General features: G+C 46.2%; 1 pseudogene; it reads right to left on the bottom strand.

Moving 5' to 3' along the window:
• Positions 1–2,020: 2,020 nt before the first annotated feature.
• LOC127226846 (40S ribosomal protein S8-like) lies at positions 2,021–3,037 on the bottom strand (annotated as a pseudogene).
• Between the last annotated feature and the right edge of the window lie 6,870 nt (positions 3,038–9,907).

The raw sequence follows: 9,907 nt of genomic DNA, 5'->3' as shown, positions 1-9,907 counted from the left end.
AAGCCAGCAGAGGGTATCAGATCCCCTGGAGCTGGAGTTACAGGTGGTTATGAGCCACTGCAACCTCATCAAACCTTGTTTAATCTCAAAAGCTAAACAGGCTCAGGCTGGTAGTACTTGAATGAGAGAATAATTTCATCATGCTTTAAAAAAAAAAAAAAAAACTGGGTGGTGGTGGCACAGGCCTTTAATCCCAGCACTTGGGAGGCAGAGGCAGGCAGATCTCTGTGAGTTGGACAGGCTCAAAATCCTGTCTCAAAAAACAAACAAACAAATAATCTTGTTCACTACACCTATTTAACCCTCCTTTCTCCCCATCCTTCCTGCAACCACACATCCTTTTTGTCGCCATAAGAATGTTGCCTTCTGAAGAAGGTATTTTATAAAACACACACACACACACACACACACAGAGAGAGAGAGAGAGAGAGAGAGAGAGAGAGAGAGAGAGAGAGAGCCTGAGCCCACCCTAACTGGGGATCTGCAATACAGGACAGGGAGGACATCTCCTAAGATGCCTTGACCTGCCAGGGTGCTATCAATACACTCCCTGATAAATCATAAGGCGAGAACACGAATCATTAAAGATGATTGAGAGGTAAGACCGGGAGGAAATGAACCGATGGTTTTCTTACTCAACAGAAAAAGATCAAAGCGTCACAGGAAGAGATCAAATATTTTTGCATTGTGGCTTTCAAATAAGTGATTAACGAATGATTGTGTAAGCCTTTTGTAGTTTGATAAAGGAAAGGGATTGTTTTTATTTCCTCTGCAGTCCTGAATATTGAGCCCAGGGCTCACATGTGCTAAGCACACACTACCACTGGGCTACTCCCCAACAGGGGGATTCTAAATGCAGCCGTGCAACAAGGGTCAGGAGGATGGGGGCGTTCTATAATTATCAAAGAGATAAAAATAAATACATTGCTTTCTCAGAAGTTTTAAAGGAAGCTGTGGACTGTAATCTTCACAAAAGTTAATATTCAGGAGTTTGGTTTGGTTTTAAGTTTATATGTGTGAGTTTTCTGCGTGTATGTAAGCATACTGGTGCCCAAGGAAGCCAGCAGAAGGTGCCAAATCAGCTGGAGCTGGCTTCACAAGTCAGTTGTAAGTGGCCTTGTGGGTGGGGGGAATTGGGTCTAGGTCTCCTGCAGGAGCAGTCAAGACTCTTAACCACTGAGCCATCTCACCAATCCTGATTTGGGTTTTTTGTTGTTGAGTTTTGTTATATATTCCAAGCTGGCCTTGAACTTGTAACAATCCTTCTGCCTTAGCCTCTGGAGTATTGAGATTAAGGAATGTGCCACCACAACAGACTAAAAACATTATTTTTTATTTTAAAAAAAAAGTTTAGTTTGTGTTACTTTTTATTTGTGTGTGTGTGTGTGTGTGTGTGTGTGTGTGTGTGTGTTCAAATGCCAGAAGAGAGCGTCAGAATCTCTGTGTATGTACGAAATAGTATAGGTGTCCCAAATGCCAAAAGAGTGTCAGGTGTGTGTGTGTGTGTGTGTGTGTGTGTGTGTGTGTGTCAGGGTACACACCTGTGGCTGCATGCCCGTGGAGGTCAGAGTTAGTTGTCCCCTTGATTCTCAGGCAGGGTCTCATTTCTGTGCCAGGGCTGCACACTGGGCTGGATTCTCTTGTTTACACACACACACACACACACACACACACACACACACACACACACCGCCCCACAGTCCTGCTGGAAGTACAGACGTTGACACAGCATCTATCATTTGCTGAGTCCCAGGAACCTGAATGAAGGTATCCAGACTTCTTCATCAGAGTACCAGGGCTTTCGCCCACAGAGAGCCATCTCCCAGGCCGGCAGACTAATGCCTGGAGATGGTCCATCGGCCCCACCCACAGGCCCCGTGTGTGTGATAATAGTCTTATAAAACCTGTCACAGGAGCATTTAAGAGTGAGCTTTTTGTTGTTTGCTTATTTACTTTTGAGATAGTTTTTTTTTTTAATGGAACAATAAATACCTTTATTACATGAGGTATGAATGATGGTTTATTTGCCTTTCTGGGCTTTGATCTTTCCCAGATAGAACTCCAGCTCCTTGCCTTCTAGTACATAGCCATCTGCTCTGCCACTCTGGCCTGGTCTTGAGATAATACAGGCGAGAAGCCCGGCCTCTGGAGCTGCTCCTCCAGAAGACTGCTGATTTTGGCGTTCTTTTCCCTTTCATCATACTTTTTTAAATTTTCTTTGTTTTTTGTTTAATATTTCATCCTCCTCAGGCGTCAGCTTGCCCCCTTCTTGCAGCCCAGGGACAGTGCAGGTTGGGACTCTTACCACTGCCGGTACCATGCGCTGTCAAAGAGCACACTGCATTCTTCACCAGGGTCTTGGTGTGGACCAGCTCATTATTGGATGCATTGTAGACAGCATCAACACTCAGAGCCCCAGGAAAAGTTCCCAGCCTCCAGTCTTAAGGCACCATGGTACTTCTTTTTTGTTTTGTTTGTTTTTGTTTTTTGTTTGTTTGTTTTCTGGGTTTTTTTTGGTTTTTTATTATTTATCTATTTTTCTTATTTTACATATCGATCCCAGCTCCCTCTCCCTCCCTCCAATCCCCCACCACCACTCTCCCCTCCCATCACCCCCCCCCCACTCCACATGTAGGGTGAGTCCTTCTAGGAGGGATCATCTAAATTTGTCATTTGGGGTAGGGACTAGGTTCTCCCCCCTACCTCTAGGCTAAGGGAGTATCCCTCCATGGGGAATGTGCTCCCAAAGTCCTTTTATGCACCAGGGCTACATCCTGGTTCCACTGTCAGAGGTCCCTTAGACTGCCCAGGCCTTCTAACTGAGACCCACGTTCAGGGGGTCTGAGTCTGTCCAGTGCTGGCTTCTCAGCTGTCAGTCTGGAGGTCCATGAGCTCCCCCTTGTGGGCGCGGTACTTCTTATTGCCAATCTTAGTGTTGGCAGCAGGCTGTCCCAGATCACTCTTGGGCTTCCTGTTCTAGGGCTTTCTCATGCCCCGTCTTATGGCGCTTATGCAAGTTCTCCCGAGAGACGCCCATCCCTCGGTGCTGACCGGAAAGACGAAGTGCGAAGCTTCACCTGAGACTGTGTTTTGATTACAACCTTTTCCCCTCCCTTACCTTCCCTCCAAACCCTGACATTCTGTCTTCAAATTCCTGGCCTCTTTCTTCATCAAGTGTTATTGCCTGCATATATGTATTGTATATACAGATAGACTCCCAAACATAGTGTATTGAGTGCGTGTGTTTTCAGAGCTGGCCATTTGAACGGGCCAGTTGCTGTGCGGTCCCGGGAGCTCACCTCTCCCCCTCTCGGTTTGCTGTCGCCTGTGTTCTTTGTGCAGGGTTGAGGCCTCCTGGGCTTCCCCTGCGCTGCTTGGCGTGCTGGTTGGTGTCCTTGTTCTGCACACACTGTGCAGTCATGTTGGTGAGACTTTATGGGTGTAGCTTCTGCTGTTACTAGAATATTTAATGTCACAGCAAATATTTTTGTAACCGTCATATTCACTCTGAGGCCACTCAGCTCCATCAGAACCCCAGAGATGAAGCACGCAGTCTGTTTGGACAGCTAATAATGTAGGACACTCGCTATACGTCTGATATACAGGACACCAGGCTCCAGCGTCACTCTGTTACTGGTACCCATGACCCCTAGGGTGGGGCAAAGAACGGCAAGGAACTCCAAGTTAGGGTTTCCTGGGGTTTTCTGGCTCACTAGCAGCAAGGCTTTTCAAAGTTGTAGCTACTTGAGCAGAAATATTACGCAAAGGTCTTCTTGCAGTAGGAGTGTGTATTTTTTGCCTTCACTTTGTTGTTGTTAATAAACATGTTTTGCCACACAATACAATGTGGGTATCATCAGATCTCCAGCCAGTTAGGCGTATCCTTGTAAGTAACTTGATGTTACCTCAAACCTTATAATGGCACATGAGACATCATCTCTCTGTTTTCCAAGTTTCTCCTAATCACCTATCTCCTAGATGATGAACTTGGGGGCCCTCTATTGGGAATGGCTACACATTTCTCAAATTCACCATCAACTGGGGCTTCATAAACATCACCTTTCACAGCCTGTAACAGAGCCCCAGATATTAGTAAGCCCCCCAGACCTTAGCACAACTGACTCCATGATGAATTGCCATTCAGAGTATAAAACTCAGCACATAGATAGCACCACCTGTCAAAAAGAAAATAAAGACCTAATCCACCAATACCCATAGTTCTGGGAAAGTCTCTAAATGTACAAACCTTGTTTTCTGGCTTCTATAATTCCACTTCTGACTAACTGTCTTGTTAGTTGAAATTTGTCAACCCAGAATATGGTTTTTGTTCTTAAAAGCTCACCCAGAGAAATACTCAGTGCTACAGGAGGATCCTGAAAATCCACTGTAGTTGTCAGCTAGCTAATAAAAACTTCCATTGGCTTAAACCCATGTCTGAGCAGTCTTCTCTGATGAACACCCCCACAGCATTTCTGGAGGCCCCAGCAAGAGCCCGGAGACCAGACTTAGAGACACCCTCAGAGCCACTTGGAGAGAGGAAGAGTGGGGTGGCCAGGGGACTCCTGGGGTGTAAAATCTGAGATGTTTCAGGGCCCTGGGGCTCCCTTTGATCAATTGCTACCTAATGCTTTGGGAGAGTTCTGACACCAAAAGGAAACAGATGAGAAAGTTGCCTAGTCTATCACCTCTGAAGATGTCTGGTTAAGGGGCCTTCTGTTTGGACACATAGGAGAGGTTGGCAAGGCAGCTGATCCAGTCCGTGTCTGGGAACCAAGCAACATTACTGAGTTCCCCCTGTAGTCTGTTAGGGTATAGGAATGTGTGATGGCCACCCCTGGTTGTCTGTCTGTCTATGTGTTTCTGTCAGTTCTGTTTGCCTGTATTGATCAATGGCTTTCTCTGGTGTGAGACCCCCCTGGCTTAAGATCTGTGCCCACTCCTGTTGGGGACCTGAATCCTTTAGTCTCTTCCAGGCTGCCCAGAAAACCTCCCACCAAATAAAAGAAAGAAAGAAAACTCGACCTGACCCACTCTAGGGGCAGGAGTGCCCGTTTGTTTTGTTGACTGTCTCCTGCTCACAGTCAGGGTTGGTCCATGTGTGGAGGTGGGGAGGTCAGATTTCTCATCCAGGGACCCCTGTCATCTAAGAATGGACACAGGGGGAAGAAATCGGCCCCCCAGTTGAGCTACATGATTGTTCTGTGCAGCCTCAGGGAAGGAGGAAGGTGCCCTGGGCTGAACTGAACTGAAGGAAAAGAGAAAGTTCCATTCCTTTTTCTTTCGTGATTTATGTCTTTTTTTTTTTTTCCATATAATTGAAAACCTCAAAACCTTAAAAAAAAAAAAAAAAAAAAACTAAAAAAAGAAAAAGAAAAGTGCCTGGGCTACACAGGGATCAGTGCCAGAGAGGACACCAATTGCCTTCTTCTGTCTCCATTATCAGGGTTGCACTCAAGTAAATCAAAACGAGAAGGAGTCCAAATGAGAGACTGACGTCCCCGAGGACTCTGGGAAAACTGACTTCCCCAAGACCCAGACTACTAGGGGAGGGTGCAAGGACTTGCTGGCTTCTATAGATACCTTTTCTGGACTGAAACCGCTTAAATAGTAGCTTTAAAGTTCCTCCAGGGAAAAATACCCTGATTTGATCTCCCACTAGCATTGGGGTAGGACAATGGCCAGCTTTCATAGCAAAAATCTCTCAATTGAAAACTTCATTGTCCATGTAGATATCAGAGTTCTAGGCAGGTTAAAAAAAAAAAAAAAAAAAAAAAAAAAACCTCTCATTAGAGTCCAGTAAAAGATAGTGTGATGGTTGGAAAGAAAATGGCCCCCAAAGAAAAGTGGCACTATTAGGAGGTGTGGCCTTGTTGGAGTAGACACGATCTTGTTGGAGGAAGTGTGTCACTGTGGATGTGGGCTTTGAGGTCTCATATATGCTCAAGCCATGCCCAGTGACATAGTCTACTTCCTGTTGCTTTCTGATCAAGATGTAGCCAGCACCATGTCTGCTGGCATGCCACCATGTCCAGCCATGATGATAATGAACTGAACCTCTGAAAATGTAAGCCACCCTAATTAATGTTTCTCCTTTATAAGTATTGCCATGGTCATGGTGTCTCTTCACAGCAATAGAAACCCTAAGACAGATGGATAGACACCCTTTGCTTTGCTTAGGGCCTACTACACCCCTTATGAGATTATGTTCAGAAGACCTCCCCCAGGTCTCTATAAAGGCTATTCATTGGACTATCTGAGAAACTCAGACCACCTCCAAATCCACATTTTCCCCCTGTTCAAGTCCAATGATACTGTCTGGGTCAGACTGGGAGCCAAAGGGACCCTGAAACCAACTTGGAAAGGAGTTTACATGGTGATTCTTTTCACTCCTACAGCTAAAAGTAGCTGGCATTACATCATGGATCCACCACACCCAGGTCAAGAAAACAGAAGCCACAGATGTCACTGCCAAATGGAATGTTTCCCAGACTACCGACCCATTTGGCTTCATCAGTCCCCGGGTCCTTCCACTCTACCTCATCCTGAGTCTCGCATTTTATCCTGTGGGTATAAGTATAGGGCCAGGGTCCAACCCCTACCACCCTCAGGCCTGGACCTGGGAATGGAGGAAGACAGATACAGGGATGGCATTAGCTAGTGTGACTACAGACCATCAACCCACCTTCATCTTGACCTTTGCTCACCAATGCCCCCACTTTAAATGCCTGGTTGTATTAAAGAAAGGAAAGATATGAGACAGGAATACAGAGTTTACAAGTCTATGTATACCCTGTGGCTGGGTCACCTAGTTGCCAGAAACAAGGGAGCTTCTATTGCAGAAATTGGGATTATAAAACTGAGCCTTCCTTAAAGAAATATTCTGGCATTTTGGAAATAGGGAAAACCTGGAGAATCAGACTCTGTGCCACAGGAAGGGACCCTTGGAATAGATTTACTAGAACCCCCCCCCAGACCTTTAGGGTCCTAAACTCACCCAGGGCCAGTGTTTATTTCTTTATAATTGATTTGTCTACACTATAAGGCTCCTGAGAGGCACTGCTGCTTGGTGGAATATATTCAAGGTTATCCATGCTGTAGCATACTTTAGTATGCTGATCTTTTTTACGATCAAAGATTCCTTAATGTGGGTTCCAAGCCTGCTCTGAATTCCCTCCTTCTGTATCCACTGAGCACCAAGCACCCTTATCCAGTGGTTTTTGTTTTGTTTTGTTTGTTTGCTTGTGGGTTTTTTTGGTTTGGGGTGTTTTGTTTTGTTTGAGACAGGATTTCTCTGTATGTAACCCTGGCTGTCCTGGCACTCATTTGTAGCCTAGGCTGGCCTTGAACTCACAGAGATCCACCTGCCTCTACCTCCCGAGTGCTAGGATTAAAAGCGTGCGCCACCACTGCCCAGCATTATCCCGTGTTCTAAACCAATCCTTTGCATGTATTCCTTGATCTTTTCCTCCCACTCATCATCAGAACCCTCAGACGATACAGAAGTCTGGTCTCTACTCCATGATCTCTCTCTCCCTGTCCCTTCTTCTGTCCTCTGTTATCATGAGCCCCACCCTCGTTCAGGATACCCTCCTTTCTCGCATAATTGACTTTGCCAGTCCCCTGAAATGTGGCCCTGGCTCTTCCATCCACTCAGTACAGAGTGCTAGGAGTGACCTTCATTTTCATAGCTGATGGAGTGTCCATTTTGTTCAAAACCCTTCAGTGGTCCATGATCTTCAGGACTGTTGGGAGGCCCTGCTGGTTAGAGGTTGCATTCTACCAAAGCCTGGCAGCTCCCTCCATGCTCAGCAACATGAAGGACTTCCTCCCCAGCAAGGCTTCCTGCTCTCTACCTGCCCTCATCTGGAGGATGTCTCTAGGCTGGGTGCCTAACTTATCTCAAGGATGACCCTTGACACAGTTCCCTGAAAATACTCTTTCCCTGCTGTCCACATGGTAATTAGGTAAATGGTCTAGCCATCTTAATAGATCCATTCTTCCACTAGTTCAGCTATAAGATAGGAGCATGCCACTTAGTGCAAACCAGGTTTGCCCCCCAACCTACAAATTCCATATACTCTGTAATAAAGTTGAGCTGTCTCGCTGAAGTCACATCCCAGAGGGCTATCTCTGTTCCATCTACGCCATCTGAACCGTGTTCTCGCCTTCCGCTCCCTCTACCCTCATGGACTGGTGACCACAACCCTGAGGAAGAAGGAGAACCACACAGGACAGTTTCCGAATTTTTTATAGAGGTCCATTCTGGACATGACATGTGCCCTCTCCACCCTCAGTCTCATCTGGCCCTGACAAAGGAAGGCGTGGATGAAGATGGACCTTACTCTGCAGGGCCTCCCCCATCTCATCCTGTCCACCTAGCCGGATTAAAGGCATGTGCCACCACTGCCCAGCTAACCTTAAAAGTCTTGTTGCTTTAGACAGGCAGTGGTGGTGCACACCTTTAATCCCAGGACTCAGGAGGCAGAGGCAGGTGGATCTCTGTGAGTTTGAGGCCAGCCTGGTCTACAGAGTGAATTCGAGGACAGCCAGGGCTACACAGAGAAACACTGTCATGAAAAACAAAACCAAACAAAGGAATGAATAAAAGTCTTATTGGTTTATTAATTTGATTATACTCTATTTATCTAAACTATGATGCACCTTCGAGGGGACTATTGACTTAACTCAGGCATGACTCAACAGCTACCATGTAAATAATACAGGCTAACATGGAATGGATTGCCTTTAAAGTAAGTCCATCAAATTTCTTCGACCTCAGTTGAAGGTGCTCACTGGGACACTGGGATTTCTTCCTCCTGGTGTTAAGTCCTCTTCACCCCTTGACCTCCTCAGGATGAACCACTCTGGCTCCTAAGTCACTCTCTGACTGACCTGTTCACTTCCTGTTTCCTCTCCCTCTTCCTCCTTCTCCCAGTGGAGGCCTTTCCTCAACATCAAGGTTTGGGTTCTCTCCATGAATACATAATCATAATGAGTCCCCTCTGGGTGGCATCTGTGTCCTGTGTGTGACCAAAGTATCCCCATCACTGAACACCTGGCAGGTGACCCTTGGAGGTTCATTGTGTCCTGAGGCATAAGACTCCCAGCTCTCAGGGGAGGATGCCTACAGATTCTGCAATCCCTGCAGATTCTGCAATCCCTGCATTCTCGCCAAGCATGTGAGACCTCATTACAGCATCTTCATGCAATTGCATACCTACCATACTGGGAAGAAACTGCTCCATAAAGGCGGACTGGCTACCACGTTTCCCACAATAGATCTGTGGAAAAGGCGAGTGTGAACCCAATGCACAGCAGTGCTGGCCAGCAGAAACAGAATGGAAACTATAATTTTAATTGTTCTACTAACCACATTAACTGTAAAAAAAAAAAAAAAAAAAGACAGGTAAAATCGATTTTAAGAACTCTTTAACCCAGTCTATTTGAAATGCTATCATTTCAACATAGTATTATTTCATTCATCATCACGGCATAAAAATCTCAAGTGAGATGTCTTACGCTTTTCTCACAGGGTGTCTTTGAAATCCAACTGTATTTACTCCCCTTGTACCGCTCTGTCTGGCCCAGCCATATCCAAGTGATGATAGCAGCTGCCAGGCAGGACACAGGAGACCTTTGCAGTGCCCAAAGAGCAAGTCCACAGAATTGAGAATGTACTGGGCTTGCTTAGCTAGCCAGGATCAGGTGAAGGTTCCTCCCTTGGTCCCCCTGGGCCTTCTCAAAGGACTGCCATTCTGGGGCACAAAGGGGCTCTGCTACTTTTCTTCAGTGCCCTGTCTCCTGGGGAGTAAGCGCCCCTCTTTCCCACACCATTCTGTGTCTTGTCTGCAGCCACTCTGTGTGAATTTGTTCAAAGTGAACCGATCCGCCATCCAAGTGTTCCTTC

This window comes from Phodopus roborovskii, unplaced genomic scaffold, assembly GCF_943737965.1.
Source record: "Phodopus roborovskii unplaced genomic scaffold, PHOROB, whole genome shotgun sequence".
Taxonomy (NCBI): domain Eukaryota; kingdom Metazoa; phylum Chordata; class Mammalia; order Rodentia; family Cricetidae; genus Phodopus; species Phodopus roborovskii.
Note: the sequence above shows the minus strand (reverse complement) of the source record. Positions and strands in the feature narration are given on the sequence as shown.